This window comes from Lepidochelys kempii, chromosome 7 (genome assembly GCF_965140285.1).
Source record: "Lepidochelys kempii isolate rLepKem1 chromosome 7, rLepKem1.hap1, whole genome shotgun sequence".
NCBI lineage: Eukaryota > Metazoa > Chordata > Testudines > Cheloniidae > Lepidochelys > Lepidochelys kempii.
Genome location: NC_136386.1, coordinates 1,089,131 through 1,116,186, shown reverse-complemented (window position 1 = coordinate 1,116,186; position 27,056 = coordinate 1,089,131). Strand labels below are relative to the sequence as shown.

Sequence of the window (27,056 nt, the reverse complement as noted above, 5' to 3'; positions counted from 1 at the left end):
AACCTCGCTGGCACCTGACCAAAATGACCAATGAGGAGACAAGATAAGTAGGGGCATAGCGAGCAGATCGAGGGACGTGATCGTTCCCCTCTATTCGACATTGGTGAGGCCTCATCTGGAGTACTGTGTCCAGTTTTGGGCCCCACACTTCAAGAAGGATGTGGATAAATTGGAGAGAGTCCAGCGAAGGGCAACAAAAATGATTAGGGGACTGGAACACATGAGTTATGAGGAGAGGCTGAGGGAGCTGGGATTGTTTAGCCTGCAGAAGAGAAGAATGAGGGGGGATTTGATAGCTGCTTTCAACTACCTGAAAGGGGGTTCCAAAGAGGATGGCTCTAGACTGTTCTCAATGGTAGCAGATGACAGAACGAGGAGTAATGGTCTCAAGTTGCAGTGGGGGAGGTTTAGATTGGATATTAGGAAAAACTTTTTCACTAAGAGGGTGGTGAAACACTGGAATGCGTTACCTAGGGAGGTGGTAGAATCTCCTTCCTTAGAGGTTTTTAAGGTCAGGCTTGACAAAGCCCTGGCTGGGATGATTTAACTGGGAATTGGTCCTGCTTTGAGCAGGGGGTTGGACTAGATGACCTTCTGGGGTCCCTTCCAACCCTGATATTCTATGATTCTATGATTCTAAGATACTTTCAAAAGCTGGGAGGAGGGAGAGAAACAAAGGGTCTGTGTCTGTCTGTAGTCGTCTTGGCCGGGGACAGAACAGGAATGGAGTCTTAGAACTTTTAGTAAGTAATCTAGCTAGGTATGTGTTAGATTATGATTTCTTTAAATGGCTGAGAAAAGAATTGTGCTGAATAGAATAACTATTTCTGTCTGTGTATCTTTTTTGTAACTTAAGGTTTTGCCTAGAGGGGTTCTCTATGTTTTTGAATCTAATTACCCTGTAAGATATCTACCATCCTGATTTTACAGGGGGGATTTCTTTATTTCTATTTACTTCTATTTTTTATTAAAAGTCTTCTTGTAAAACACTGAATGCTTTTTCATTGTTCTCAGATCCAAGGGTTTGGGTCTGTGGTCACCTATGCAAATTGGTGAGGCTTTTTTATCCAACATTTCCCAGGAAAGGGGGGGTGCAAGTGTTGGAAGGATTGTTCAGTGTTCTTAAGATCCAAGGGTCTGGATCTGTAGTCACCTAAGCAAATTGGTGAGGCTTTTTACCAAACCTTGTCCAGGAAGTGGGGTGCAAGGTTTTGGGAAGTATTTTGGGGGGAAGGACGCGTCCAAACAGCTCTTCCCCAGTAACCAGTATTAGTTTGGTGGTGGTAGCGGCCAGTCCAAGGATAACGGGGGTAATATTTTGTACCTTGGGGAAGTTTTGACCTAAGCTGGTAAAGATAAGCTTAGGAGGTTTTTCATGCAGGTCCCCACATCTGTACCCTAGAGTTCAGAGTGGGGGAGGAACCGTGACATGGTGGCACAGTGGTGGGATTAACCTGAAATCATTTTGAGATCCAGTTGAGATTTTTTTGAACTAGAAATACAGATTTTAAAAAGGAATTTTTAGGAAGTCCAGAAGCAGCTTTGAAACTGAAAGCAGCTTGGTTTCTCTCTGCTTTGTGGCCAAGCAGAGACAAAAGGGGATTATCTTGTGAATTGCAGGTTTTCTTTGCCTGGAGGCAGGGTACTTAACTCCTGCAGGGAAATTCACAGTCTTCCAACCCAGAGGTTTTTTTTTTCTTTTCTTCCTAAAAGTAAATAGGGGGTGTGTGCTCTACCCATTTGCCTGGAGACAAAAGTGACAGGGGTTTTTTTTAGGATTTTGATTTTTTTTTGTTTTACAAGGAGCACAGGTTTGAAAAGAAATTTTTTTTTTCTTTGGGCTGGGTAAGCAGGTTTCCAAGTAGTTGGAGGTTTTTGCTTTAATTTGGGCCCAGAGCAGAGACAAGGGAATTGTCTTTTTCTGTAGGCTGACAATCACTATCAGAGAATAGGTATTCTATTCCAGCACAGCAAAATTTTACAGCCAAGTTTTGTTTGTTTATTTCTAAACCTCGGGTGTAAAGTTAGTTAAAAACAGAGAGGTTAGAATGGCCAAATCCTCGGCTCGACTACAGCTGGAATTAGCCAAATTTCAGGCTGAGGAAAAACAAAGGGAACATGAAAGACAGATAGAACTCATGCGGCTGGAGAAGGAGGTACAGGAGGCTGCCCACAAGAGGGAAATGGAGGCAAGGAAGCATGTGGAGGAGGAGAAGGAAAAAGAGAGGAAGCATGTGGAGGAGATGGAGAGGATAAAGGCCCAGCAGAATATACCAACAAACCCTAGCAATCCTTCTCCAGGTACCACTTCCCATCCCAGAAAGTTCCCCACCTACAAGGCAGGTGATGATACTGAGGCCTTCTTAGAAAACTTCGAAAGGGCCTGCCTTGGGTACAACATCTCTACTGACCAATACATGGTAGAGCTGAGGCCGCAGCTCAGTGGACCCTTAGCTGAGGTGGCAGCTGAAATGCCTAAAGAACATATGAACAAGTATGAACTGTTTAAATCCAAGGCGAGAGTCAGAATGGGGATAACACCCGAGCGGTCTCGTCGGAGGTTCCGAGCCCTAAGGTGGAAACCAGACATGTCATTTACCCGACATGCCTACCACATTGTGAAACATTGGGATGCCTGGATATCAGGAGCAAGTGTTGAATCTCCAGTAAATTTGCCCTTCCTAATGCAAATGGAACAATTCTTAGAGGGTGTTCCTGAGGAAATAGAAAGATACATCCTAGATGGGAAACCCAAAACTGTAATCGAGGCAGGAGAGATTGGAGCCAGATGGGTGGAGGTGGCAGAGAAGAAGAAAACTGGTCGCAGTTGGAGCGGAGACCAGAAGGGACCACCCCAGACCACACCCTATTACCGGGGGCCGCCCAAAGCCCCACCTACCTCCCAAAGAACCCTCCAGACCCCTTATCGTCCCACCACCCCGTTCTCCAGCAACCCACCTCGCCCCGGTGACCCGTCAGCTGGACAATGTTTTAAATGTAACGAGCTGGGGCATGTAAAGGCCAACTGCCCCAAGAACCCCAACAGATTACAGTTCATTGCACCGGAATCACACCCGAGGTCCACAGGCCCAGATACCTCCCAGATACCCTTGGAGCGGAGGGAAACTGTGAGTGTGGGCGGGAAGAAGGTCACCGCGTGGAGGGACACCGGAGCACAAGTGTCAGCTATCCATGCTTCCTTAGTGGACCCCAATTTAATCAACCCAGAGATCCAAGTGACGATTCAACCCTTCAAGTCCAACTCTTTCAATTTGCCTACAGCCAAGTTGCCTGTCCAGTACAAGGGCTGGTCAGGAATGTGGACTTTTGCAGTCTATGATGATTATCCCATCCCCATGCTGTTGGGGGAAGACTTGGCCAATCACGTGAAGAAGGCCAAGAGGGTGGGAACGGTCACCCACAGCCAGGCTAAACAAGCCGTGAGGCCTAGCTCTGTTCCAGAAACTTCTATCAGGGCCCGGTCAGAGGTGATGGACCCGGACCCCAGGCCAATGTCTGCAACAGCAGTAGTGGATCCAGTCCCAGAGACCCAGACGGAACCAGTCCCAGAACCGGAACCAGCCAAACAACCAACACCAGACCCCGTGCCAGCACTGAATCCAGTACTTGCAACCTCAACACCAGAGGGCCCCACCGAACCTGAACTGGCAGCAGCCGATAACCCTACACAAGAGGCTCAGCCGGAGCCTGAATCCCAACATAGTGCACCAGCGGAGAGCGGTTCACAGTCAACAGAAACAGCTCCATCCCCTATATCGCTTCCAGAGGGACCAAGCCTATGTCCCCAATCCAATGAGGAACTGATGTCTCCAGCATCAAGGGAACAGTTCCAGACCGAACAGGAAGCAGATGAAAGCCTCCAGAGAGCTTGGACGGCGGCACGGAGCAACCCACCGCCTCTCAGCTCTTCTAATCGATCCAGGTTTGTTGTAGAAAGAGGACTTTTATACAAGGAAACTCTTTCTGGGGGACACCAGGAAGACTGGCATCCTCAGAGACAGTTGGTAGTTCCAACTAAATACCGGGCCAAGCTCTTGAGCTTAGCCCATGATCACCCTAGTGGCCATGCTGGGGTGAACAGGACCAAAGACCGTTTGGGGGGGTCATTCCACTGGGAGGGAATGGGCAAGGATGTTTCTACCTATGTCCAGTCTTGTGAGGTGTGCCAAAGAGTGGGAAAACCCCAAGACCAGGTCAAAGCTCCTCTCCAGCCACTCCCCATCATTGAAGTTCCATTTCAGCGAGTAGCTGTGGATATTCTGGGTCCTTTTCCGAAAAAGACACCCAGAGGAAAGCAGTACATACTGACTTTCATGGATTTTGCCACCCGATGGCCGGAAGCAGTAGCTCTAAGCAACACCAGGGCTAAAAGTGTGTGCCAGGCACTAGCAGACATTTTTGCCAGGGTAGGTTGGCCCTCCGACATCCTCACAGATGCAGGGACTAATTTCCTGGCAGGAACTATGAAAAACCTTTGGGAAGCTCATGGGGTAAATCACTTGGTTGCCACTCCTTACCATCATCAAACAAATGGCATGGTGGAGAAGTTTAATGGAACTTTGGGGGCCATGATACGTAAATTCGTAAATGAGCACTCCAATGATTGGGACCTAGTATTGCAGCAGTTGCTCTTTGCCTACAGAGCTGTACCACATCCCAGTTTAGGGTTTTCCCCATTTGAACTTGTATATGGCCGTGAGGTTAAGGGGCCATTGCAGTTGGTGAAGCAGCAATGGGAGGGATTTACACCTTCTCCAGGAACTAACATTCTGGACTTTGTAACCAACCTACAAAACACCCTCCGAACCTCTTTAGCCCTTGCTAGAGAAAACTTACAGGATGCTCAAAAAGAGCAAAAAGCCTGGTATGATAAACATGCCAGAGAGCGTTCCTTCAAAGTAGGAGACCAGGTCATGGTCTTAAAGGCGCTCCAGGCCCATAAAATGGAAGCATCGTGGGAAGGGCCATTCGTGGTCCAGGAGCGCCTGGGAGCTGTTAATTATCTCATAGCATTCCCCACCTCCAACCGAAAGCCTAAGGTGTATCATATTAATTCTCTAAAGCCCTTTTATTCCAGAGAATTAAAGGTTTGTCAGTTTACAGCCCAGGGAGGAGACGACACTGAGTGGCCTGAAGGTGTCTACTACGAAGGGAAATGTGCTGGTGGTGTGGAAGAGGTGAACCTCTCCATGACCCTTGGGCGTATGCAGCGACAGCAGATCCAGGAGCTGTGCACTAGCTACGCGCCAACGTTCTCAGCCACCCCAGGACTGACTGAACGGGCATACCACTCCATTGACACAGGTAATGCTCACCCAATTAGGGTCCAACCTTACCGGGTGTCTCCTCAAGCTAAAACTGCTATAGAACGGGAGATCCAGGATATGTTACAGATGGGTGTAATCCGCCCCTCTGAAAGTGCATGGGCCTCTCCAGTGGTTCTAGTTCCCAAACCAGATGGGGAAATACGTTTTTGCGTGGACTACCGTAAGCTAAATGCTGTAACTCGCCCAGACAACTATCCAATGCCACGCACTGATGAACTATTAGAGAAACTGGGACGGGCCCAGTTCATCTCTACCTTGGACTTAACCAAGGGGTACTGGCAGGTACCGCTAGATGAATCTGCCAAGGAAAGGTCAGCCTTCATCACACATCTCGGGCTGTATGAATTTAATGTACTCCCTTTCGGGCTGCGAAATGCACCCGCCACTTTCCAAAGACTTGTAGATGGTCTCCTAGCGGGATTAGGAGAATATGCAGTCGCCTACCTTGACGATGTGGCCATATTTTCGGATTCCTGGGCAGACCACCTGGAACATCTACAAAAAGTCCTTGAGCGCATAAGGGAGGCAGGACTAACTGTTAAGGCTAAGAAGTGTCAAATAGGCCTAAACAGAGTGACTTACCTTGGACACCAGGTGGGTCAAGGAACTATCAGCCCCCTACAGGCCAAAGTGGATGCTATCCAAAAGTGGCCTGTCCCAAAGTCAAAGAAACAGGTTCAATCCTTCTTAGGCTTGGCCGGTTATTACAGACGATTTATACCGCACTACAGCTAAATCGCTGCCCCACTGACAGACCTAACCAAAAAGAAACAGCCAAATGCCGTTCAGTGGACCGGAAAGTGTCAGAAGGCCTTTAACAAGCTTAAAGCGACACTCATGTCTGACCCTGTACTAAGGGCCCCAGACTTTGACAAACCGTTCCTAGTAACCACAGATGCATCCGAGCGTGGTGTGGGAGCAGTTTTAATGCAGAAAGGACCTGATCAAGAATTCCACCCTGTAGTGTTTCTCAGCAAAAAACTGTCTGAGAGGGAAAGCAACTGGTCAGTCACTGAAAAAGAATGTTATGCCATTGTCTACGCTCTGGAAAAGCTACGCCCATATGTTTGGGGACGGCGTTTCCACCTGCAAACCGACCATGCTGCACTAAAGTGGCTTCACACCGTCAAAGAAACTAACAAAAAACTTCTTCGGTGGAGTTTAGCTCTCCAAGATTTTGATTTCGACATCCAACACATCTCAGGAGCTTCTAACAAAGTGGCTGATGCACTCTCCCGTGAAAGTTTCCCAGAATCAACTGGTTAAAATCGTCCTTGAGATGTGGAAAATATTGTTAGTCTTTATGTACTTGGTAGTATATTTAGAGATGCATGTGTCTTATTAACTCTGTTTTCCTAGAGCTCCAGGAAGAAATCCCAGCCAGTGTTTCACCCTAGCTGAGATTTGGGGGGCGTGTCATAAATATAAAGGGAAGGGTAAACCCCTTTGAAATCCCTCCTGGCCAGGGGAAAGCTCCTCTCACCTGTAAAGGGTTAAGAAGCTAAAGGTAACCTCGCTGGCACCTGACCAAAATGACCAATGAGGAGACAAGATACTTTCAAAAGCTGGGAGGAGGGAGAGAAACAAAGGGTCTGTGTCTGTCTGTAGTCGTCTTGGCCGGGGACAGAACAGGAATGGAGTCTTAGAACTTGTAGTAAGTAATCTAGCTAGGTATGTGTTAGATTATGATTTCTTTAAATGGCTGAGAAAAGAATTGTGCTGAATAGAATAACTATTTCTGTCTGTGTATCTTTTTTGTAACTTAAGGTTTTGCCTAGAGGGGTTCTCTATGTTTTTGAATCTAATTACCCTGTAAGATATCTACCATCCTGATTTTACAGGGGGGATTTCTTTATTTCTATTTACTTCTATTTTTTATTAAAAGTCTTCTTGTAAAACACTGAATGCTTTTTCATTGTTCTCAGATCCAAGGGTTTGGGTCTGTGGTCACCTATGCAAATTGGTGAGGCTTTTTTATCCAACATTTCCCAGGAAAGGGGGGGTGCAAGTGTTGGAAGGATTGTTCAGTGTTCTTAAGATCCAAGGGTCTGGATCTGTAGTCACCTAAGCAAATTGGTGAGGCTTTTTACCAAACCTTGTCCAGGAAGTGGGGTGCAAGGTTTTGGGAAGTATTTTGGGGGGAAGGACGCGTCCAAACAGCTCTTCCCCAGTAACCAGTATTAGTTTGGTGGTGGTAGCGGCCAGTCCAAGGATAACGGGGGTAATATTTTGTACCTTGGGGAAGTTTTGACCTAAGCTGGTAAAGATAAGCTTAGGAGGTTTTTCATGCAGGTCCCCACATCTGTACCCTAGAGTTCAGAGTGGGGGAGGAACCGTGACAAGGGTAAGAGCAGAATTTCTGGGAGGGGTGAATTGTTGCATAGAAAAGCCCTAGGGAAAGGAATCCTCATGGAATCTTTGGAAGCAGTTTACTGCCACTGAAGGGTGTGAAAGTGATTTAATCAAGAAAGTTTCAGTTACTAACGACCAGATATTTTCTGTTGTGAATGGATCCACTGACTGTCCTGTTGAAAGACCCAGTGTGGAGAGCTTTGAGAAGGTCTCAGATGAAGTGAAAGCTGTAAAGAAAGTTAAACAGTCCTATAACCAAGTGGCTGTGTTTGGCCAGCTTGTTGGGGAGAAGACCCAATCCCAGTTTGACCCCCTGGGGTTTTGGGGTGGCCAAAGGGCACAGGCCGCATAAACCTTCCCACATGCGGCCTGCGAGTGCTATCGACCACCCCCGACCTAAGGGAGGGCATGAAACTGGAAGGGCCTGGTGTAACTCCTACCAAGGAATGGGAGAGATGCTGGGGCATCCATGGGAATGTTGGTGGCTTCGAACTTCCCCAGGTCACCGGGTAAAGTGACCCCGCTCAGTTCGATCTCGAAGGGGGGAGAGATGTGACGAAGTGGGACTGTTCTTAATGTTTCCTCTGAATAGTGTGGGGGTGCCTCAGTTTCCCCTAGGCAGTTCTTAAGTATCTAGGGGGTGGGATAAGGGTGTATGATGATTGCAGAGCCTTAGAGGGCAGGTGTGTGCAGGAGTCTGGACACAGAGAATGGCTGACACCCTGTTTCCTGGCAACTGATGGCCTGGGCCCTTCCCCCCTGCAAGGTGAGAGCTAAAGGGTTGGAGAACAAAGGAATCCGGGACAAAGCCCAGAGGAGGAGGGGCTGGAGGGAGTGTCAGTTGGGGGCTGGCTGGGACATGGAGTGAAGGGCAGACGGGGTTGTCTGGCTCACTGCCCCCCAAAATGGACCCAGCTGAGGGGTCCTGTTCTCTGCACCTGCAACCTCTGTTTTAGACCATGTTCCTGTCATCTAATAAACCCCTGTTTTACTGGCTGGCTGAGAGTCACGTCTGACTGCGAAGTTGGGGGGCAGGACCCTCTGGCTTCCCCAGGAGCCCTGCCTGAGCGGACTCACTGGGGGAAGCGCACGGAGGGGCAGAGGATGCTGAATGCTCCGAGGTCAGACCCAGGAAGCTGGAAGCTGTGTGAACTGTGTGTCCTGAAGACAGGCTGCTCACAGAAAGGAGACTTCCCCAGAGTCCTGCCTGGCTTCATGGGGAGCAGTTCCAGAGCATCGCCCGGGGACTCCGTGACAAGCATAAGCTTTCTTGAGCTACAGCTCACTTCATTGGATTCAACAGCTCACGAAAGCTTATGCTCAAATAAATTGGTTAGTCTCTAAGGTGCCACAAGTACTCCTTTTCTTTTTGCGAATACAGACTAACACGGCTGCTACTCTGAAACCTCTCCTTACAATGTGTCTGGTCACACCCATTTTTTCATGTTCTCTGTGTATATAAATCTCCTCACTGTATTTTCCACTGAATGCATCTGATGAAGTGAGCTGTAGCTCACAAAAGCTTATGCTCAAATAAATTGGTTAGTCTCTAAGGTGCCACAAGTACTCCTTTTCTTTTTACTTTGCTTAAGAACCTGTGAGGTGGGACCGTGCCAAAGGTTTTGTGAAAGTCCAAGTGCACCAGGCCAGCTGGATCGCTCTTGGCCACATGCTTGCTGACACCCTCGAAGAATTCTAAAAATTATACTGTGTTAGTTCAGCTGGTCAACTTCCCGGTGCAGAAAAGCCCCAGTTCTGCAAGCAGAGACCACTTCTGAAGATGTGAAAATGCAAAAATACCAAATATCCCAGGAATACCTCATTAAAAATTGTTAAGAAAATATGTAAATTGCTGTATAGGGCAAACCAACCTACTGCGCTAGAGGAAGCAAAAAGTGCTACTTTGCATGAGTCAGAGTTAGAATCATAGAATCATAGAATATCAGGGTTGGAAGGGACCTCAGGAGGTCATCTAGTCCAACCCCCTGCTCAAAGCAGGACCAATCCCCAATTAAATCATCCCAGCCAGGGCTTTGTCAAGCCTGACCTTAAAAATATCTAAGGAAGGAGATTCCACCACCTCCCTAGGTAACGCATTCCAGTGTTTCACCACCCTCTTAGTGAAAAAGTTTTTCCTAATAGCCAACCTAAACCTCCCCCACTGCAACTTGAGACCATTACTCCTTGTCCTGTCCTCTTCTACCACTGAGAACAGTCTAGATCCATCCTCTCTGGAACCACCTTTCAGGTAGTTGAAAGCAGCTATGAAATCCCCCCTCATTCTTCTCTTCTGCAGACTAAACAATCCCAGTTCCCTCAGCCTCTCCTCATAAGTCATGTGTTCCAGACCCCTAATCATTTTTGTTGCCCTTCGCTGGACTCTCTCCAATTTATCCACATCCTTCTTGTAGTGTGGGGCCCAAAACTGAACACAGTACTCCAGATGAGGCCTCACCAATGTCAAATAGAGGGGGACGATCACGTCCCTCGATCTGCTGGCAATGCCCCTACATATACGCCCCAAAATGCCATTAGCCTTCTTGGCAACTAGGGCACACTGCTGACTCATATCCAGCTTCTCGTCCACTGTCACCCCTAGGTCCTTTTCCGCAGAACTGCTGCCTAGCCATTCGGTCCCTAGTCTGTAGCTGTGCATTGGGTTCTTCCGTCCTAAGTGCAGGACCCTGCACTTATCCTTATTGAACCTCATCAGATTTCTTTTGGCCCAATCCTCCAATTTGTCTAGGTCCCTCTATATCCTATCCCTGCCCTCCAGCGTATCTACCACTCCTCCTAGTTTAGTATCATCCGCAAATTTGCTGAGAGTGCAATCCACACCATCCTCCAGATCATTTATGAAGATATTGAACAAAACCGGCCCCAGGAGCGACCCTTGGGGCACTCCGCTTGACACCGGCTGCCAACTAGACATGGAGCCATTGATCACTACCTGTTGAGAGCGACAATCTAGCCAACTTTCTACCCACCTTATAGTGCATTCATCCAGCCCATACTTCTTTAACTTGCTGACAAGAATACTGTGGGATACCGTGTCAAAAGCTTTGCTAAAGTCAAGAAACAATACATCCACTGTTTTCCCTTTATCCACAGAACCAGTAATCTCATCATAGAAGACAATTAGATTAGTCAGGCATGACCTTCCTTTGGTGCATCCATGCTGACTGTTCCTGATCACTTTCCTCTCATGTAAGTGCTTCAGGATTGATTCTTTGAGGACCTGCTCCATGATTTTTCCAGGGACTGAGGTGAGGCTGACTGGCCTGTAGTTCCCAGGATCCTCCTTCTTCCCTTTTTTAAAGATTGGCACTACATTAGCCTTTTTCCAGTCATCCGGGACTTCCCCCGTTCGTCACGAGTTTTCAAAGATAATGGCCAATGGCTCTGCAATCACAGCCGCCAATTCCTTCAGCACTCTCGGATGCAACTCGTCCGGCCCCATGGACTTGTGCACGTCCAGCTTTTCTAAATAGTCCCTAACCACCTCTATCTCCACAGAGGGCTGGCCATCTACTCCCCATGCTGTGATGCCCAGCGCAGCAGTCTGGGAGCTGACCTTGTTCGTGAAGACAGAGGCAAAAAAAGCATTGAGTACATTAGCTTTTTCCACATCCTCTGTCACTAGGTTGCCTCCCTCATTCATTAAGGGGCCCACACTTTCCTTGGCTTTCTTCTTGTTGCCAACATATCTGAAGAAACCCTTCTTGTTACTCTTGACATCTCTCGCTAGCTGCAGCTCCAGGTGTGATTTGGCCCTCCTGATTTCATTCCTACATGCCCGAGCAATATTTTTATACTCTTCCCTGGTCATATGTCCAAACTTCCACTTCTTGTAAGCTTCTTTTTTATGTTTAAGATCCGCAAGGATTTCACCGTTAAGCCAGGCTGGTCGCCTGCCATATTTACTATTCTTTCGACACATCGGGATGGTTTGTCCCTGTAACCTCAACAGGGATTCCTTGAAATACAGCCAGCTCTCCTGGACTCCTTTCCCCTTCATGTTAGTCCCCCAGGGGATCCTGGCCATCCATTCCCTGAGGGAGTCGAAGTCTGCTTTCCTGAAGTCCAGGGTCCGTATCCTGCTGCTTACCTTTCTTCTCTGTGTCAGGATCCTGAACTCAACCAACTCATGGTCACTGCCTCCCAGATTCCCATCCACTTTTGCTTCCCCTACTAATTCTTCCCGGTTTGTGAGCAGCAGGTCAAGAAAAGCTCTCCCCCTAGTTGGCTCCTCTAGCACTTGCACCAGGAAATTGTCCCCTACATTTTCCAAAAACTTCCTGGATTGTCTATGCATTGCTGTATTGCTCTCCCAGCAGATATCAGGAAAATTAAAGTCACCCATGAGAACCAGGGCGAACGAACTAGTAGCTTCTGCGAGCTGCCGGAAGAAAGCCTCATCCACCTCATCCCCCTGGTCTGGTGGAGGTTGGAGTTGGAGGTTCATATCTGGTCATTTGCCAGCAAAGATTAGGAACCCGCTGCCCTTTACCAGTCCTTTTTTTAAGCAGAGGTAGAGTCGCAAGGGGCGTTATTCAGTGCTGGCCGTAGCTGTTGAAAGCCATCTGTGTACGCACATGGCATTTGAAGACCCACCTGCAGGAGAACTGGAACAGGACCTTGTCACCCAGCAAAACTCCTCAGTGGAGCTGGGCCTGTGAAGGGGGTTGAGTGGGAATTTGATCTTTCCTGAAAAGTTTGGATTTCTCAATCTCACCACTAAGGCTCCAAGATCAGAATGCTCCCTAGTAGGGGGGAAGAGGAGACAGCCACCATGGACTGACGTGCTGACTTCTTTGTGGACTATCTCAAGATGGTCAGAGAGAGATCTTTTTCTTACCTGGTTTTAAAATAATTGTGGCCTGTAAACAAGCTTGAATACCATTTATACATTGAAAAGCGCATGTAAATTTGTAATGGAATCAGATGGGCTGTGAGGAAATGAGTGGTTCTCAAACTGTGGGTCGGGACCCCAAAGTGGGTCGGGACCCCCTTTGAATGCGGTCGCCAAGGCTGGCTTAGACTTTCTGGGGTCTGGGGCTGAAGCCTGAGCTCCACTGGCCAGAGCCAAAGCCAAAGCCGGAGGGCTTCAGCCCTGGGTGGCGGGGCTCAGGTTGCTGGCCCCCTGCCTGGGGCTGACGCCTTTGAGCTTCAGCTTTGGCCCCCCTGCCCAGAGCGGTTGGGCTCAGGCTTTAGCTCCCACCCGCACCCCTGGGCAGTGGGGCTTGAGCAGGCTCAGACTTTGGTCCCCCCTCCTGGGGTCATGTAGTAATTTTTGTTGTCAGAAGGGGGTTGCGGTGCAATGAAGTTTGAGACACCCTGTGCTAGAGAACATGGACTGTATAAAACATTCTGGCACATTCTTCTAGGTTTTACTAAATGACGGGCTCTCTGCATCTGGCCTCGCTCCCTTACATTACATCTCATGGGAGACTTCCATCACCCTGATATCTGCTGGGAGAGCAATACAGCGCTGCACAGACAATCCAGGAAGTTTTTGGAAAATGTAGGGGACAATTTCCTGGTGCAAGTGCTGGAGGAACCAACTAGGGGCAGAGCTCTTCTTGACCTGCTGCTCACAAACTGGGAAGAATAAGTAGGGGAAGCAAAAGTGGATGGGAACCTGGGAGGCAGTGACCATGAGATGGTCGAGTTCAGGATCCTGACACAAGGAAGAAAGGAAAGCAGCAGAATACGGACCCTGGACTTCAGGAAAGCAGACTTGGACTCCCTCAGGGAACTGATGGGCAAGATCCCCTGGGAGAATAACGTGAGGGGGAAAGGAGTCCAGGAGAGCTGGCTGTATTTTAAAGAACCCTTATTGAGGTTACAGGAACAAACCATCCCCATGTGTAGAAAGAATAGTAAATATGGCAGGCGACCAGCTTGGCTTAACAGTGAAATCCTTGCTGATCTTAAACACAAAAAAGAAGCTTACAAGAAGTGGAAGATTGGACAAATGAGCAGGGAAGAGTATAAAAATATTGCTCGGGCATGCAGGAGTGAAATCAGGAAGGCCAAATCACACCTGGAGTTGCAGCTAGCAAGAGATGTTAAGAGTAACAAGAAGGGTTTCTTTGGGTATGTTAGCAACAAGAAGAAAGTCAAGGAAAATGTGGGCCCCTAACTGAATGAGGGAGGCAACCTAGTGACAGAGGATATGGAAAAAGCTAATGTACTCAATGCTTTTTTTGCCTCTATCTTCACGAACAAGGTCAGCTCCCAGACTACTGCACTGGGCAGCACAGCATGGGGGGGAGGTGACCAGCCCTCTGTGGAGAAAGAAGGGGTTCAGGACTATTTAGAAAAGTTGGACTTGCACAAGTCCATGGGGCTGGATGCGCTGCATCCAAGAGTGCTAAAGGAGTCGGCGGATGTGATTGCAGAGCCATTGGTCATTATCTTTGAAAACTCATGGTGATCGGGGAAGTCCCGGACGACTGGAAAAAGGCTAATGTAGTGCCCATCTTTAAAAAAGGGAAGAAGGAGGATCCTGGGAACTACAGGCCAGTCAGCCTCACCTCAGTCCCTGGAAAAATCATGATTCCTCAAGGAATCAATTCTGAAGCACTTAGATGAGAGGAAAGTGATCAGGAACAGTCAGCATGGATTCACCAAGGGCAAGTCATGCCTGACTAATCTAATTGCCTTCTATGATGAGATAACTGGCTCTGTGGATGAGGGGAAAGCGGTGGACGTGTTGTTCCTTGACTTTAGCAAAGCTTTTGACACGGTCTCCCACGGTATTCTTGCCAGCAAGTTAAAGAAGTATGGGCTGGATGAATGCACTATAAGGTAGATAGAAAGCTGGCTAGATTGTCAGGCTCAACGGGTAGTGATCAATGGCTCCATGTCTAGTTGGCAGCCGGTATCAAGTGGAGTGCCCCAAGGGTCGGTCTTGGGGCCGGTTTTGTTCAATATTTTCATTAATGATCTGAAGGATGGTGTGGATTGCACCCTCAGCAAGTTTGCAGATGACACTAAACTGGGAGGAGTGGTAGATACGCTGGAGGGTAGGGATAGGATACAGGGGTACCTAGACAAATTAGAGGATTGGGCCAAAAGAAATCTGATGAGGTTCAACAAGGACAAGTGCAGAGTCCTGCACTTAGGATGAAAGAATCCCATGCACCGCTACAGACTAGGGACCGAATGGCTAGGCAGCAGTTCTGCGGAAAAGGACCTAGGGGTGACAGTGGACGAGAAGCTGGATATGAGTCAGCAGTGTGCCCTTGTAGCCAAGAAGGCCAATGGCATTTTGGGGTGTATAAGTAGGGGCATTGCCAGCAGATCGAGGGATGTGATCGTTCCCCTCTATTTGACATTGGTGAGGCCTCATCTGGTGTACTGTGTCCAGTTTTGGGCCCCACACTACAAGAAGGATGTGGAATAATTGGAAAGCGTCCAGTGGAGGGCAACAAAAATGGTTAGGGAACTGGAACACATGACTTATGAGGAGAGGCTGAGGGAACTGGGGATGTTTAGTCTGCGGAAGAGAAGAATGAGGGGGGATTTGATAGCTACTTTCAACTACCTGAAAGGGGGTTCCAAAGAGGATGGCTCTAGCCTGTTCTCAATGGTAGCAGATGACAGAACGAGGAGTAATGGTCTCAAGTTGCAGTGGGGGAGGTTTAGATTGGATATTAGGAAAAACTTTTTCACTCAGAGGGAGGTGAAACACTGGAATGGGTTATCTAGGGAGGTGGTGGAATCTCCTTCCTTAGAAGTTTTTAAGGTCAGGCTTGACAAAGCCCTGGCTGGGATGATTTAGTCGGGGGTTGGTCCTGCTCTGGGCAAGGGGATGGACTAGATGACCTCCTGAGGTCCCTTCCAGCCCTGATATTCTATGACTCTATGATTCTATGCGCAGTCTGCTGCTACAGATATAAGCAGTGCTACAAGCCAGCGCTTGGAAACCTCATTAACCTCAGAGCAGCTGTGCTACGGATAAGGGAGGGAGGGAGACCAGAACTGAGTGAGCTGTCAAAACTATAATTAAGGAAATGTCCATCTTATTGACATTTTCCTTTCCTCTATAAGCCCCATGAAAATATACACTCTCATTATTGGGGCCCCAGAGATTCAGCAGACAACTTGCACAAACCAGCAGACAAACCAGAATTGCCACAGCCACATCCAAGGTGGGAAGTGCTCCACATAACTTAAAACAATAGACTGGCCAGGCACAAAGCCTGTGCAAATCATTTCATAATCGCACTGGAAATGCCTTAAACTGAAGCAGAGACCTCAGAGTTCTTCTGAAGAGTGCGCCAAGCTACATTTGACTGGTGACTCCTCAGCTGATACTAAATAGCGTCATATGCTCCCCTGGATGCATCGCAGGTCTCCCATGGATGCCAATGGGAGGTATGTACAAAGATCAAGGGAAGAATAAGGCTTTTATGTACTAACTAAAAGTTGCATTAGAAACATTTTTGTTCCGTTCAGCATTCCTCAGTAGAAGAAAAATGATGCAGGGCAGCTTTAGGATGACGGGTGTCTCTGTTTTCTTGTGTCAGAGGAGCAGCCGTGTTCGTCTGTGTCCGCACAAAGAAAAGGGGGACTTGTGGCGCCTTAGAGACGAACCCATGTATCTGAGCCTGGGCTTTCCTGAGACCTGGGCTGGATGCATTCAGTGGAGAATACAGGGGGTCTGTATACACAGAGAACAGGAACCAATGGGCGTCACCCTGAGCAGAGTAAGGAGAGGGATCAGGGAGGGGAACCTTTGCTCCTGATAATCAAGCTGGGCCCTTTCCAGCCCTTGACAGGAAGGTCTGGGGGGGCAGGGGAAACAGTTTGACGCTGTGTAATGACCCCTCCGCTCCCAGGCTCTAGTCCAGCCTAGGTTAATGGTGTCCAGTTTGCAAACTGACCCCAACCCAGCGGCCGCTCCTTGGAGTCTGGTTTTGAGGTTTTTCTGTTGAAGAATTGCCACTTTGGGTCTGTAATGGAGGGCGGGGTGGGGGTCTCTGGGGGGCGGGGCGCGCGGGGCGGGGGAGGGGGGGTCTCTGTGGGGCGGGGCTCCCGGCGCGCGGGGCGGGGGAGTGGGGGGTCTCTGTGGGGGCGGGGCTCCCGGCACGCGGGGCGGGGGTATCTCTGTGGGGGCGGGGGAGGGGGGGCTCTCTGTGGGGGCGGGGCTCCCGGCACGCGGGGTGGGGGTCTCTGTGGGGCGGGGCGCGCGGGGCGGGGGAGGGGGGGCTCTCTGTGGGGGCGGGGCTCCCGGCGCGCGGGGCGGGAGTATCTCTGTGGGGGCGGGGCTCGCTGCGCGCGGGGAGGTCTCTGTGGGGGGCTCCCGGCGCGCGGGGCGGGAGTATCTCTGTGGGGGCGGGGCTCGCGGCGCGCGGGGAGGTCTCTGTGGGGGCGGGGCTCGCGGCGCACGCGGCGGGGGAGGGGGGGTCTCTGTGGGGCGGGGCTCCCGGCGCGCGGGGAGGGGGAGGGAGGTCTCTGTGGGGGCGGGGCTCGCGGCGCACGGGGAGGGGGAGGGGGGGGTCTCTGTAGGGGCGGGGCTCGCGGCGCGCGGGGAGGGGGAGGGAGGTCTCTGTGGGGGCGGGGCTCTTGGCGCGCAGGGCGGGGGTATCTCTGTGGGGGCGGGGCTCCCGGCGCGCGGGGCGGGAGTATCTCTGTGGGGGCGGGGCTCCCGGCGCGCGGGGCGGGAGTATCTCTGTGGGGGCGGGGCTCCCGGCACGCGGGGCGGGGGTATCTCTGTGGGGGCGGGGCGCGCGGGGCGGGGGAGGGGGGGGCTCTCTGTGGGGGCGGGGCTCCCGGCACGCGGGGCGGGGGTATCTCTGTGGGGGCGGGGGAGGGGGGGCTCTCTGTGGGGGCGGGGCTCGAGGCGCGCGGGGCGGGAGTATCTCTGTGGGGGCGGGGCTCGCGGCGCGCGGGGCGGGAGTATCTCTGTGGGGGCGGGGCTCGCGGCGCGCGGGGTGGGGGGGTCTCGCGCGCAGCGTTGGGCGCGCTGCCGGCGGCGGTTGGCGCCTCGCGCTGAGGGAGGCGCGCGCCGGCCGCTGCCCCCCTGAGGTGAGCCGGCGAGCAGGGAACCGCGGCGGCCCCCAAATCCCAGCCCAAGCGGCGCCCCCCCGGGAGCCCCCCAGCGCTGGGGGCCCGCGCCGCCCCTCCATCTCCGCTCCCCTGGCGGCGGCGGGGTCTGCCCGGCGGTCTGCGGCTGGCTGAGCTCCGGGCTGCAGCGGCCCGTGTCGGTGGCACTTTCCTTCTCCGAATCCCCGGGTTTCACGCCCCGTCCCCGGGGTCTGGGCCCGAGGCTCCCCGGTGCGTCACCTCCTCTCTGTCTTGTGGTAGCGCCCAGGCGTCAGGGCTCGGCGCTGTACAAAGGCAGAACAGAGCGACGGCCCCCGCCCCCAGGAGCTTAGGGCCCTGGACTCCTCCCTCTGCGGTCTGAGGTCGTCAGAGGGAGAGGCCCATTCTTCCCAGTCTGGGCGTGTTTGACACCCAGACGCATGTAAGCACCAGAGCTTCGTCCTGTAGCTGTCACGGGGATGGGCGTGGAAACCCGGAGTTACGCGGGCATGGCGCGGCACGCACATACTGTGCATTGTTTAGTTGTTTAGTACCACCCACTCGCTGTACGTAGAAGCCCTGAAGCGCAAGCCGGACCAGGGAAAAGCCTTCGAACTGACCAGCAAGTGGGACGCCAGCAACCACTTCCTCGCCGGGGGCGGCTTCACCCGCTTCGCCGACTGGCGGTTCATCCACCACGCCCGGCTCAACTGCGTCCCGCTCAACGGAGCCGTCCGCCACGGGAACCGAGACAAGCGTTGCAGGAAGTGCGGCTACTCCAACGAGACCTTGACCCATGTCCTGTGCAGCTGCAAGCCCCACTCCAGAGCCTGGCAGCTGCGCCACAACGCCATCCAGAACCGCCTGGTGAAAGCCATCTCACCGAGCCTGGGGGAGGTCGCCGTGAACTGCGCCATCTCCGGTACCGACAGCCCGCTGCGACCCGACGTGGTTGTCACCAACGAAACCCAGAAAAAGATCATCCTCGTCGACATCACGGTCCCTTTCGAGAACAGGACCCCGGCCTTCTGAGAAGCTCGAGCTCGGAAACTGGAAAAATACGCCCCTTTGGCCGACACCCTGAGAGCGAAGGGCTACGAGGTGCAGCTGGACTCCCTGATCGTCGGCGCCCTGGGCGCTTGGGACCCCTGCAACGAGCATGTGCTGCGGACCTGCGGGATTGGTAGATGCTATGCACGGCTCATGCGGTGCCTCATGGTCTCGGACACCATCCAATGGTCCAGGGACATCTATATCGAGCACATCACCGGCCACCGACAGTACCAGGAGGAGTGAGCCGGTACGACATTGTGCACACACTGTGGGAAAGAGACTGAGAGACCTTCCCCATCGGACCGTATGAACTGGAACTGTAAACCCACTGAACATTAAACCCCACCAAATGAGGGTAGACCCATCCCCACCCCCGTATTCATTCACTATACCCAGCATACTGAACATAGCTGTTGTGTGGATAACTTACCCCATATCTCGATGTCTGTACTCTGACGGGTTAAACTTTTCCCCTAGTCGGGGAGATTGCAGATTATTATGTGATCCTTGCTCCACCAGCTCCTAAATCGAATTTTGCACCCCTTGATAATCTGTACCTTATCCCCTGACAACCAGAAACTTGTATGCTTGAACTCTGTACCGTTCCTTATTTCAACATTATCTTAATAAAATTATTGCAAACAAGCAATGCCTGGGTGTACTGAAAACTGCTGGAACCCTCTGGGAACACTGCCTCCTCTCAGTGCAAAGGCCACTGACCTTCTATGCAGCTTCGTCATTTAAAATGCAAAGAAACAAAAAACGTACAAGTGCTCAAAACCCTGAGAGAGCTGCAGTTATTTTAACTGGTTGGTTTCAGAGTAGCCGTGTTGGTCTGTATTCGCAAAAAGAAAAGGAGGACTTGTGGCACCTTTCTTTTAACGGGTTGGATGTTTGTGTCAAAAAGTTTTAGGGTAACGTTGTAAAGCAATCAACTGTCTCATTAGCCTATGTGTAGCTGTGACATTGCTTGCATTTATTGCAGTTGTAGACTGCCGTTATTCCTTTGATTATCAAATAGTAAAAAGTACAAGGATAAAAGGGCTGCTTGCCTGGCAGAATCTCTTTAGGGCAAAGGCTTTACCAATCCATGTGTTTTTGGAACGTTTTCAAATACCTCATTATTTTGAAGTAAATAACCATTTTATTATACTAACAGTGTTACTTTAATGTTCTTAACTGAAGCATGACAAAAGACAAGGTATCACGCTGGTTTAGTACAGAGCAGAGTCTAACAGTTGTTAGGCATTGTAAAATTTAACAGTATAAATGTAATTAAAAATGGAATTTTTGTTTTAGTAACTTGGCAATACTTTTTCTTTCTGCTAATGTTTAACGTACACCTTGATCTACTTTACTATACACATCTGCAGTGGTTTTCTGGTTCCTTGGATTCCCAATCTGGCACTTAGTGGTCACCACACTATAATGTATGGTTGGTTCTAAGAGTGATATTTGAGGCCCTTTCTATATAAAGGGATTAAAGTAATTCCTGCTATAAGTATACTACAGTTACTGCAGTTGGATATAGCAGGGATGAATTTGGCACTGTAAACTGTTTGAGAGAAAGTACACAATGTAGTGTCTTTTATGCACTCACATTACTTGTGCACACTGTGAAAGCTGTATGTTTGAAGCCTGTTGTGGGGTGAGGATTGATTTTTAGCTTAAACAAGATGGATCCAAGTATTGCAGGGCTGGAGTAGATCCTGGTGAAGCGCCTTCGGGGGGGAAAAATCCAGCAGCGGAAAGGATTGTTGTGATATAAAGTGTGTGTGTGTGTGAGTAAGAGAAAATGTAGGGGTTCAGCTGATCCTGAAATATATCGTGCAGCACAAATATAGCCTATGTTATGCAGAAGTTCAAGTCAGACTAGATTATCATAATGGTCATTTATTGCCTTAAAATCTGTGAATGTTTCCAGAATGCAGTATTGGCAACTTCAAGCATTCAACAATCATGAGTATGCATCCAATGAAGTGAGCTGTAGCCCACGAAAGCTTATGCTCAAATAAATTGGTTAGTCTATAAGGTGGCACAAGTACTCCTTTTCTTTTTGCGAATACAGACTAACACGGCTGTTACTCTGAAACCAATCATGAGCTCTAATACTTTTAAAAAAAATCAATCACGAAGATTTTAAAGACTATATCTTGAGCTCTTTTCATTTGCCTTCTGTTTTTGAACCTTAGAGGGTGCACATAGGTCAAATTTCAATGTTTCCTTTGCAACCATGAGGGCTAGAAACTTGGGTTTTTTTGTTAGTCTCATATATTTAAGTGTCTCCAGGAGTTGAGGCTTTAAGAAAAACACCATATATTGAGAAACTCACAATAAAATCATGAGAGTTGACAACACTGAGAGGGCTATTAACAAACAAATAAACAGAGGTTTGGTATTATGTTATATTTTAATAAACACTTGCTTTTTCTTGAACCTGTGACACTTTAGATTTAAGAACACATCTGTGCAGCCATTCTATTCAAATAAATAATCTAACTCTGAGGTAATCTAGCTATATGTACCTAGGGTGACCAGACAGCACCAGCAGGAGAGTGGGTTTGGGGGGGGGGAGGGGGGGTTTGAGAAAACCTGGATTTGTGCTGGAAATGGCCCAACTTGATTATCATACACATTGTAAGGAGAGTGATCACTTTAGATAAGCTATTAGCAGCAGGAGAGTGGGGTGGGAGGAGGTACTTTTTCATGCTTTGTGTGTATATAAAAAGATCTTCTACACTTTCCACAGTATGCATCCGATGAAGTGAGCTGTAGCTCACGAAAGCTTATGCTCAAATAAATTGGTTAGTCTCTAAGGTGCCATAAGTACTCCTTTTCTTTTTGTGAATACAGACTAACATGGCTGTTACTCTGAAACCAGATAGCAAGTGTGGAAAAATCGGGACAGGAGGTGGGGGGTAATAGGAGCCTATATAAGAAAAAGACCCAAAAATCGGGACTGTCCCTATAAAATCCATACATCTGGTCACCCTATATATACACCTGTGTTTAACAGCCATTCGTTGATGTGCAAATATATAGAATTCCCATCGAATCTGCAGTGGTTCTCATTTCTTGGTAAATTTAAGCCTGTGCTCTTTCTTGTAGCTTCTCTACCTTATTAGCTTGTTCAGTTTATTCCAAAGAACTGCAAATTCAGTACTTTCATAATGCATATTGTGATGGGGTGTGTACTCCACACAGGTCATGAATGGTTTAATATACGTCTGTGGGGCCAGTTAGTATAATTATTATTCTCTGTGGCTGCACCTGGGGGGTGGGCCAGACTTAACTGAACATGAGTCCCAACTGGAGAAGAAGGTGGGTGGGTACTATAAACAAAGGAAGTTTAGATGAAAGGGTGGGAATTTGAGTGGGACTTGCTGAATTATAACTAGGGGGCTGGAAGATATAATGGAGAATACTGAAACCAGTCTAGAAAATGATAAAGAAGATAGCAGAGGGTCATATGTTAGGAAAAAGAAAAGTGTAGACATGCCAGAGCTAGAAGAAGAAACAGTAAGCAGAAAGACAGGAATGAGAAAAGAGTAAAATCAAACTATTATAATAATTCAATATTCATTACTCAAGGGTGTGAAGTTAGGGAATATAAACCCTCTGAAAGTGGCAGAGTGGATTTTTAAATGTGCTGGAGCCATTGAAAGAGCTAGAATGCTGCAAGGAGGTGATCTGTTAATTGAATGTAAAAGCAACGAACAAGTGGAGAAACAAAGATTAAAATGCCAGGAGAAGTGAAAGTAAGCTGTCAACTGCCTAAGCATCTGATGGAGACAAAAGAAATTGTATATGGGGTGCTAATCAAAATGACTGAAGATGAAGTGAAGCAAAGCATAAGGGATAAGATACTATATGTTAACCATTAATTTGCAAGAATAGGGGAAAGAAAGATATCAACAGTTGTGCTAGTTGCATTTAAAAGAGAAACCCTTCCAGATAGGGTAACAATAGGATAGTCAATTTTTTTTTTGACAAAACCATATATCCCCACCCCCGGTGAAGTGCTAATGATGCCACGTAGCAAATATATGTAAAGGGAAAATTAAGACAATGTGCAAAGTGAGTTCAGGCCGGGAAGGAATACGTCTGATCATATAGTAAGAGTAGAGACAGAAGCCAAAAAAGTATGAGAAATAAAGACCATCTGATAGGAGCTTTCTTAGATATTGTAAAAGCTTATGATATGGAGAGAGAGCTTATTGCATAAAATAGCAATAAGCATAAAAGGAAGAACATATAGCTGGATAAAGGATTTCTTACGTAAAAGAACTATGCAGGTCAGAGTAAGGAAAGCCTACTTTAGCATATATACATTCACAAATTGCAGCCCACAGGGGAATGTCATCAGCTCTACCTTATTCAGCATAATAATAAACTATCTGTTGAAAAGGATGAGTGCAGGAATAGCCATTTTATTGTTTACAGATGACTGCCCTGTGGGCTAAAAACAGAAACCAGAAAGTAGCTAAAAAGCAAATTAACGAAGCATATAGGAAAGGTGCGGAATGGGGAAATGTCGATCTTTAAATTTTCAGTTCTTAAAGAATGATATTAAAGGAAAATATAAAAATGATTGTAAATGGTCTATGTGGACAGCAAATAGGCATAGTTAAAAGCTAGAAATTCCTGACATTTGATAGCATGGTAACATGAACGGATCACATTGCTTTCATCTTTACATTTATCTTCAGTATTTACGGTCTATTTAAAAATATTGCTGGAACCTCTTCTGGTGCAGATAAGAAAGCAATGGTAATAATTTATAGAGCATTAATAGGACCAGTCTTTGAGTATAGGTGCCAAGCATTTAGTTCAACATCAAAAACAAGTCTGGTAGTAATAGGGGACTTTAACTACCTAGACAGCAATCGGGCAAAGCACAAAATTTCCAGTAAGTCCTTGGGTTATATTGAAAACAACTCTTTGGTCCAGAAAGTGGAGGATCTTACCAGGACACAGCCGTTTTTTACTTAATTGGTAGCAAATCTCAAGGTGGAAGGCAATTTGGGTGAAAGTGATTATGCAATTATAGATTTCACTATACTAAGGAAAGAAAGTGAGAGCAGAAGAATAAAGATAATGGACTTCAAAAAAGCAGACTTTAACAAACTCAGAGAACTGGTAGATAAGGTCCAATGGGAAGAAAAACTTAAGAGAAAAAGGAGTTCAGGAGACCTGGCAGTTTCTCTAGGAGACAATATTAAAGACACAACTGCAAACTGTCCCAATGCAAAGGAAAGACTATTCTTTCTATAAGAGGCCAATATAGCTCTAACAGGAGCTCTTTAATGAGCTAAAAATAAAAAAGGAGTCCTATAAAAAGTGGACACGTACAAATTGCTGAGAGGAGTACAAAAGTATAGCATAAGCATGTAGAGATAAAATCAGAAAGTCTAAAGCACAAAGTGAGTTATCCCTAACAAGAGACATAAAAGGTAATAAGAAGAGGTTCTTTATATACATTAGGAGCAAGAGAAAGACAAAAGAAAGTTTTAGAGTAACAGCCGTGTTAGTCTGTATTCGCAAAAAGAAAAGGAGTACTTGTGGCACCTTAGAGACTAACCAGTTTATTTGAGCATAAGCTTTCGTGAGCTACAGCATCCGATGAAGTGAGCTGTAGCTCACGAAAGCTTATGCTCAAATAAATTGGTTAGTCTCTAAGGTGCCACAAGTACTCCTTTTCTTTTTACAAAAGAAAGTGTAGATCCTCTCTCTACCTAGTGGGGAAAGAGAGCTAGTAACTGATGACATCAAGAAAGCTGAAGTGTTTTAATGCCTTTGCTTCATTTTTCACTAAAAATGTTAATGGTGATCAGATACTTAACACAATTAACAACAATGGGGAAGGAATGCAAGCTAAAATAGAGAATAGGGTAAAGAACATATAGATAAATTAGATATATTCAAGTTGGCAGGAGGATGAAATTCACTGTTGGGTATTTAAGGAACTATCTGAAGCAATCAGAACCATTAGCAGTTATCTTTGAGAATTCCTGAGGATGGGTCATGACTAGGGCTATGATTTTGTTATGGAGGTCACGAAATCCGTGACTTCCAGAGACCTCTGTAACTTGAGCCCCAGACGCCTGGGAGCTGTAGGGTCCCCCGCTACCTCTGATGACTGGGAACTGCAGGGGCCCGAGCTCCCAGCCGCAGAGGGTGGCAGGGGTGCCTGGTGTTCCAAGGTGGCAGGGAGACCCTGAGCTCCTGGCCGCCATGAGCAGCGGGGCTCCCGGGAACTCCCAGTTGCTGAGACTGGCAGGGGTGCTCTGCCGCTCCTGGCCACTGCGAGTAGTGGGGCCCCTGGGAGGTCCCAGTCACTGTAGGCTGTGGGGGTGCCCCGCAGCTCCCAGCTATCACAGGTGGTAGGGATGCTCTGCAGCTCCCAGCTGCCGTAAGTAGGGGGGCCCCTAAGAGCTCCCAGTCTCTGTGGACGGTGGGGGTGCTCTGCAGCTCCTGGCCACTGCAGTCGGTGTGGGGGCCCCAGAGCACAGAGCTGTTGCGGTAGGCGGGGGTGCCCTGGAGCATGGAGCCGCTGGTGGTGCAGACATCCTGCAGCTCCAAGCCAGGCCCCACTGCACAGTGCGGGAAGTCTGCAGCTCCCCGTTTTGTCATGCATATTTTTAGTGAAAGTCACAAATAGGTCACAGGCTTCTGTGAATTTTTCTTTATTGTCCGTGGCCTGCCTGTGACTTTTACTAAAAGTATGTGTGACAAAATCTTAGCCTTAGTCATGATCCAGAACATGGGAGAAGGGAAAACATAGCACCTATCTTTAAAAAGGGGAACAAAGTGGACCCAGGGAATTACAGACCAATCAGATGAACTTCAATACCTGGAAAGATACTGGAACAAATGATTAAATTGTCAATTTCTAAGCACCTAGAGGATAATAGTGTTATAAGGAATAGCCAGCATGGATTTATCAAGGACAAATCATGCCAAACCAACCTAATTTCCTTCTTGGACAGGGTTACTGGTCTAGTGGATGGGAGGAAGCAATAAACATGATATATCTTCATTTTAGTAAGGTTTTTGACACAGTCCCCCATGACATTCTTATAAGCAAACTAGGGCAATGTGATCTAAATGAAATTACTATAGGGCTGGTGCACAACTGGTGGAAAAACTGTACTCAAAGAATCAGAGGGGTAGCCTTGTTAATCTGGATCTGTAAAAGCGGCAAAGAGTCCTGTGGCACCTTATAGACTAAAAGACGTATTGGAGCATAAGCTTTTGTGGGTGAATACCCACTTTGTGAGATGTACTCAAAGAGTCGTTTTCAAGGTTCACTATCAAGCTTGGAAGCCGTATCTAGCTGGATCACAAAGGGGTCAGTCTTGGGTCCACTACTAGTCTATATTTTCATTAATGACTTGAATAATGGAGTGGAGAGTGTGCTTATAATATTTGCAGATGAGACCAAGATGGGAGAGGTTGCAAGCACTTTGGAGGACAGGATTAGAATTCAAAAATGACCATTACAAATTAGAGAATTGGTCTGAATTCAACAAGATGAAATTCAATAATGACAAAGTACTACACTTAGGAAGGAATTTTCAAATGCTACAAAATGGGGATTAACTGGCTAGGTGGTAGTAGTGCTGAAAAGGATCTGGGGGATAAAGTGGATCACAAATTTGGTATGTGTCAACAATGTGATACAGTTGCAAAAAAGGTTAATATTCTGGGGTATATTAACCGGAGTGTCATATGTAAGACGTGGAAAGTGATTGTCCCACTCTACTTGGTACTGATGAGGCCTCACATGGAGTTCTATGCCCAACTATGGGTACCACAGGAAAGATGTGGACAAACTGGAGAGAGTCCAGAAGAGAGAAACAAAAGTGATCAAAGGTTTAGAAAACTTGACCTTTGAGGAAAGATTAAAAAACCTGGGCATGTTTAGTCTCGAGAGATGAGGACTGAGGACAGACCTGACAACAGTCTTCAAATATATTAAGGCAGTGGTTCTCAACCAGGGGTACACGTATCCCTGCGGGTACGCAGAGGTCTTCCAGGGGGTAGATGAACTCTTCTAGATATTTGCCTAGTTTTACAACAGGCTACGTAAAAAGTACTAGTGAAGTCAGGACAAACTAAAATTTCATACAATGGCTTGTTTATACTGCCCTATATACTATACACTGAAATCTAATTACAATATTTGTATTCCAGTTGATTTATTATATAATTATATAGTAAAAATGAGAAAGTTAGCAATTTTTCAGTAATAGTGTGCTGTGACAC

The 27,056-nt window shown here is 48.0% G+C and overlaps 1 protein-coding gene across 3 annotated transcripts in view; it reads left to right on the top strand.

Annotated features, from left to right (window-relative positions):
• Nucleotides 1–17,644: 17,644 nt before the first annotated feature.
• The window catches only part of IHO1 (interactor of HORMAD1 1), a 60,864-nt gene continuing 51,452 nt past the window's right edge, over nucleotides 17,645–27,056 (top strand). For all 3 annotated transcript variants that reach the window (XM_073350829.2, XM_073350827.1, XM_073350832.1), the window contains exon 1: nucleotides 17,645–17,738. The gene's annotated coding sequence lies outside the window, so the exon portion shown is untranslated. The remainder of the gene's footprint in view (nucleotides 17,739–27,056) is intronic.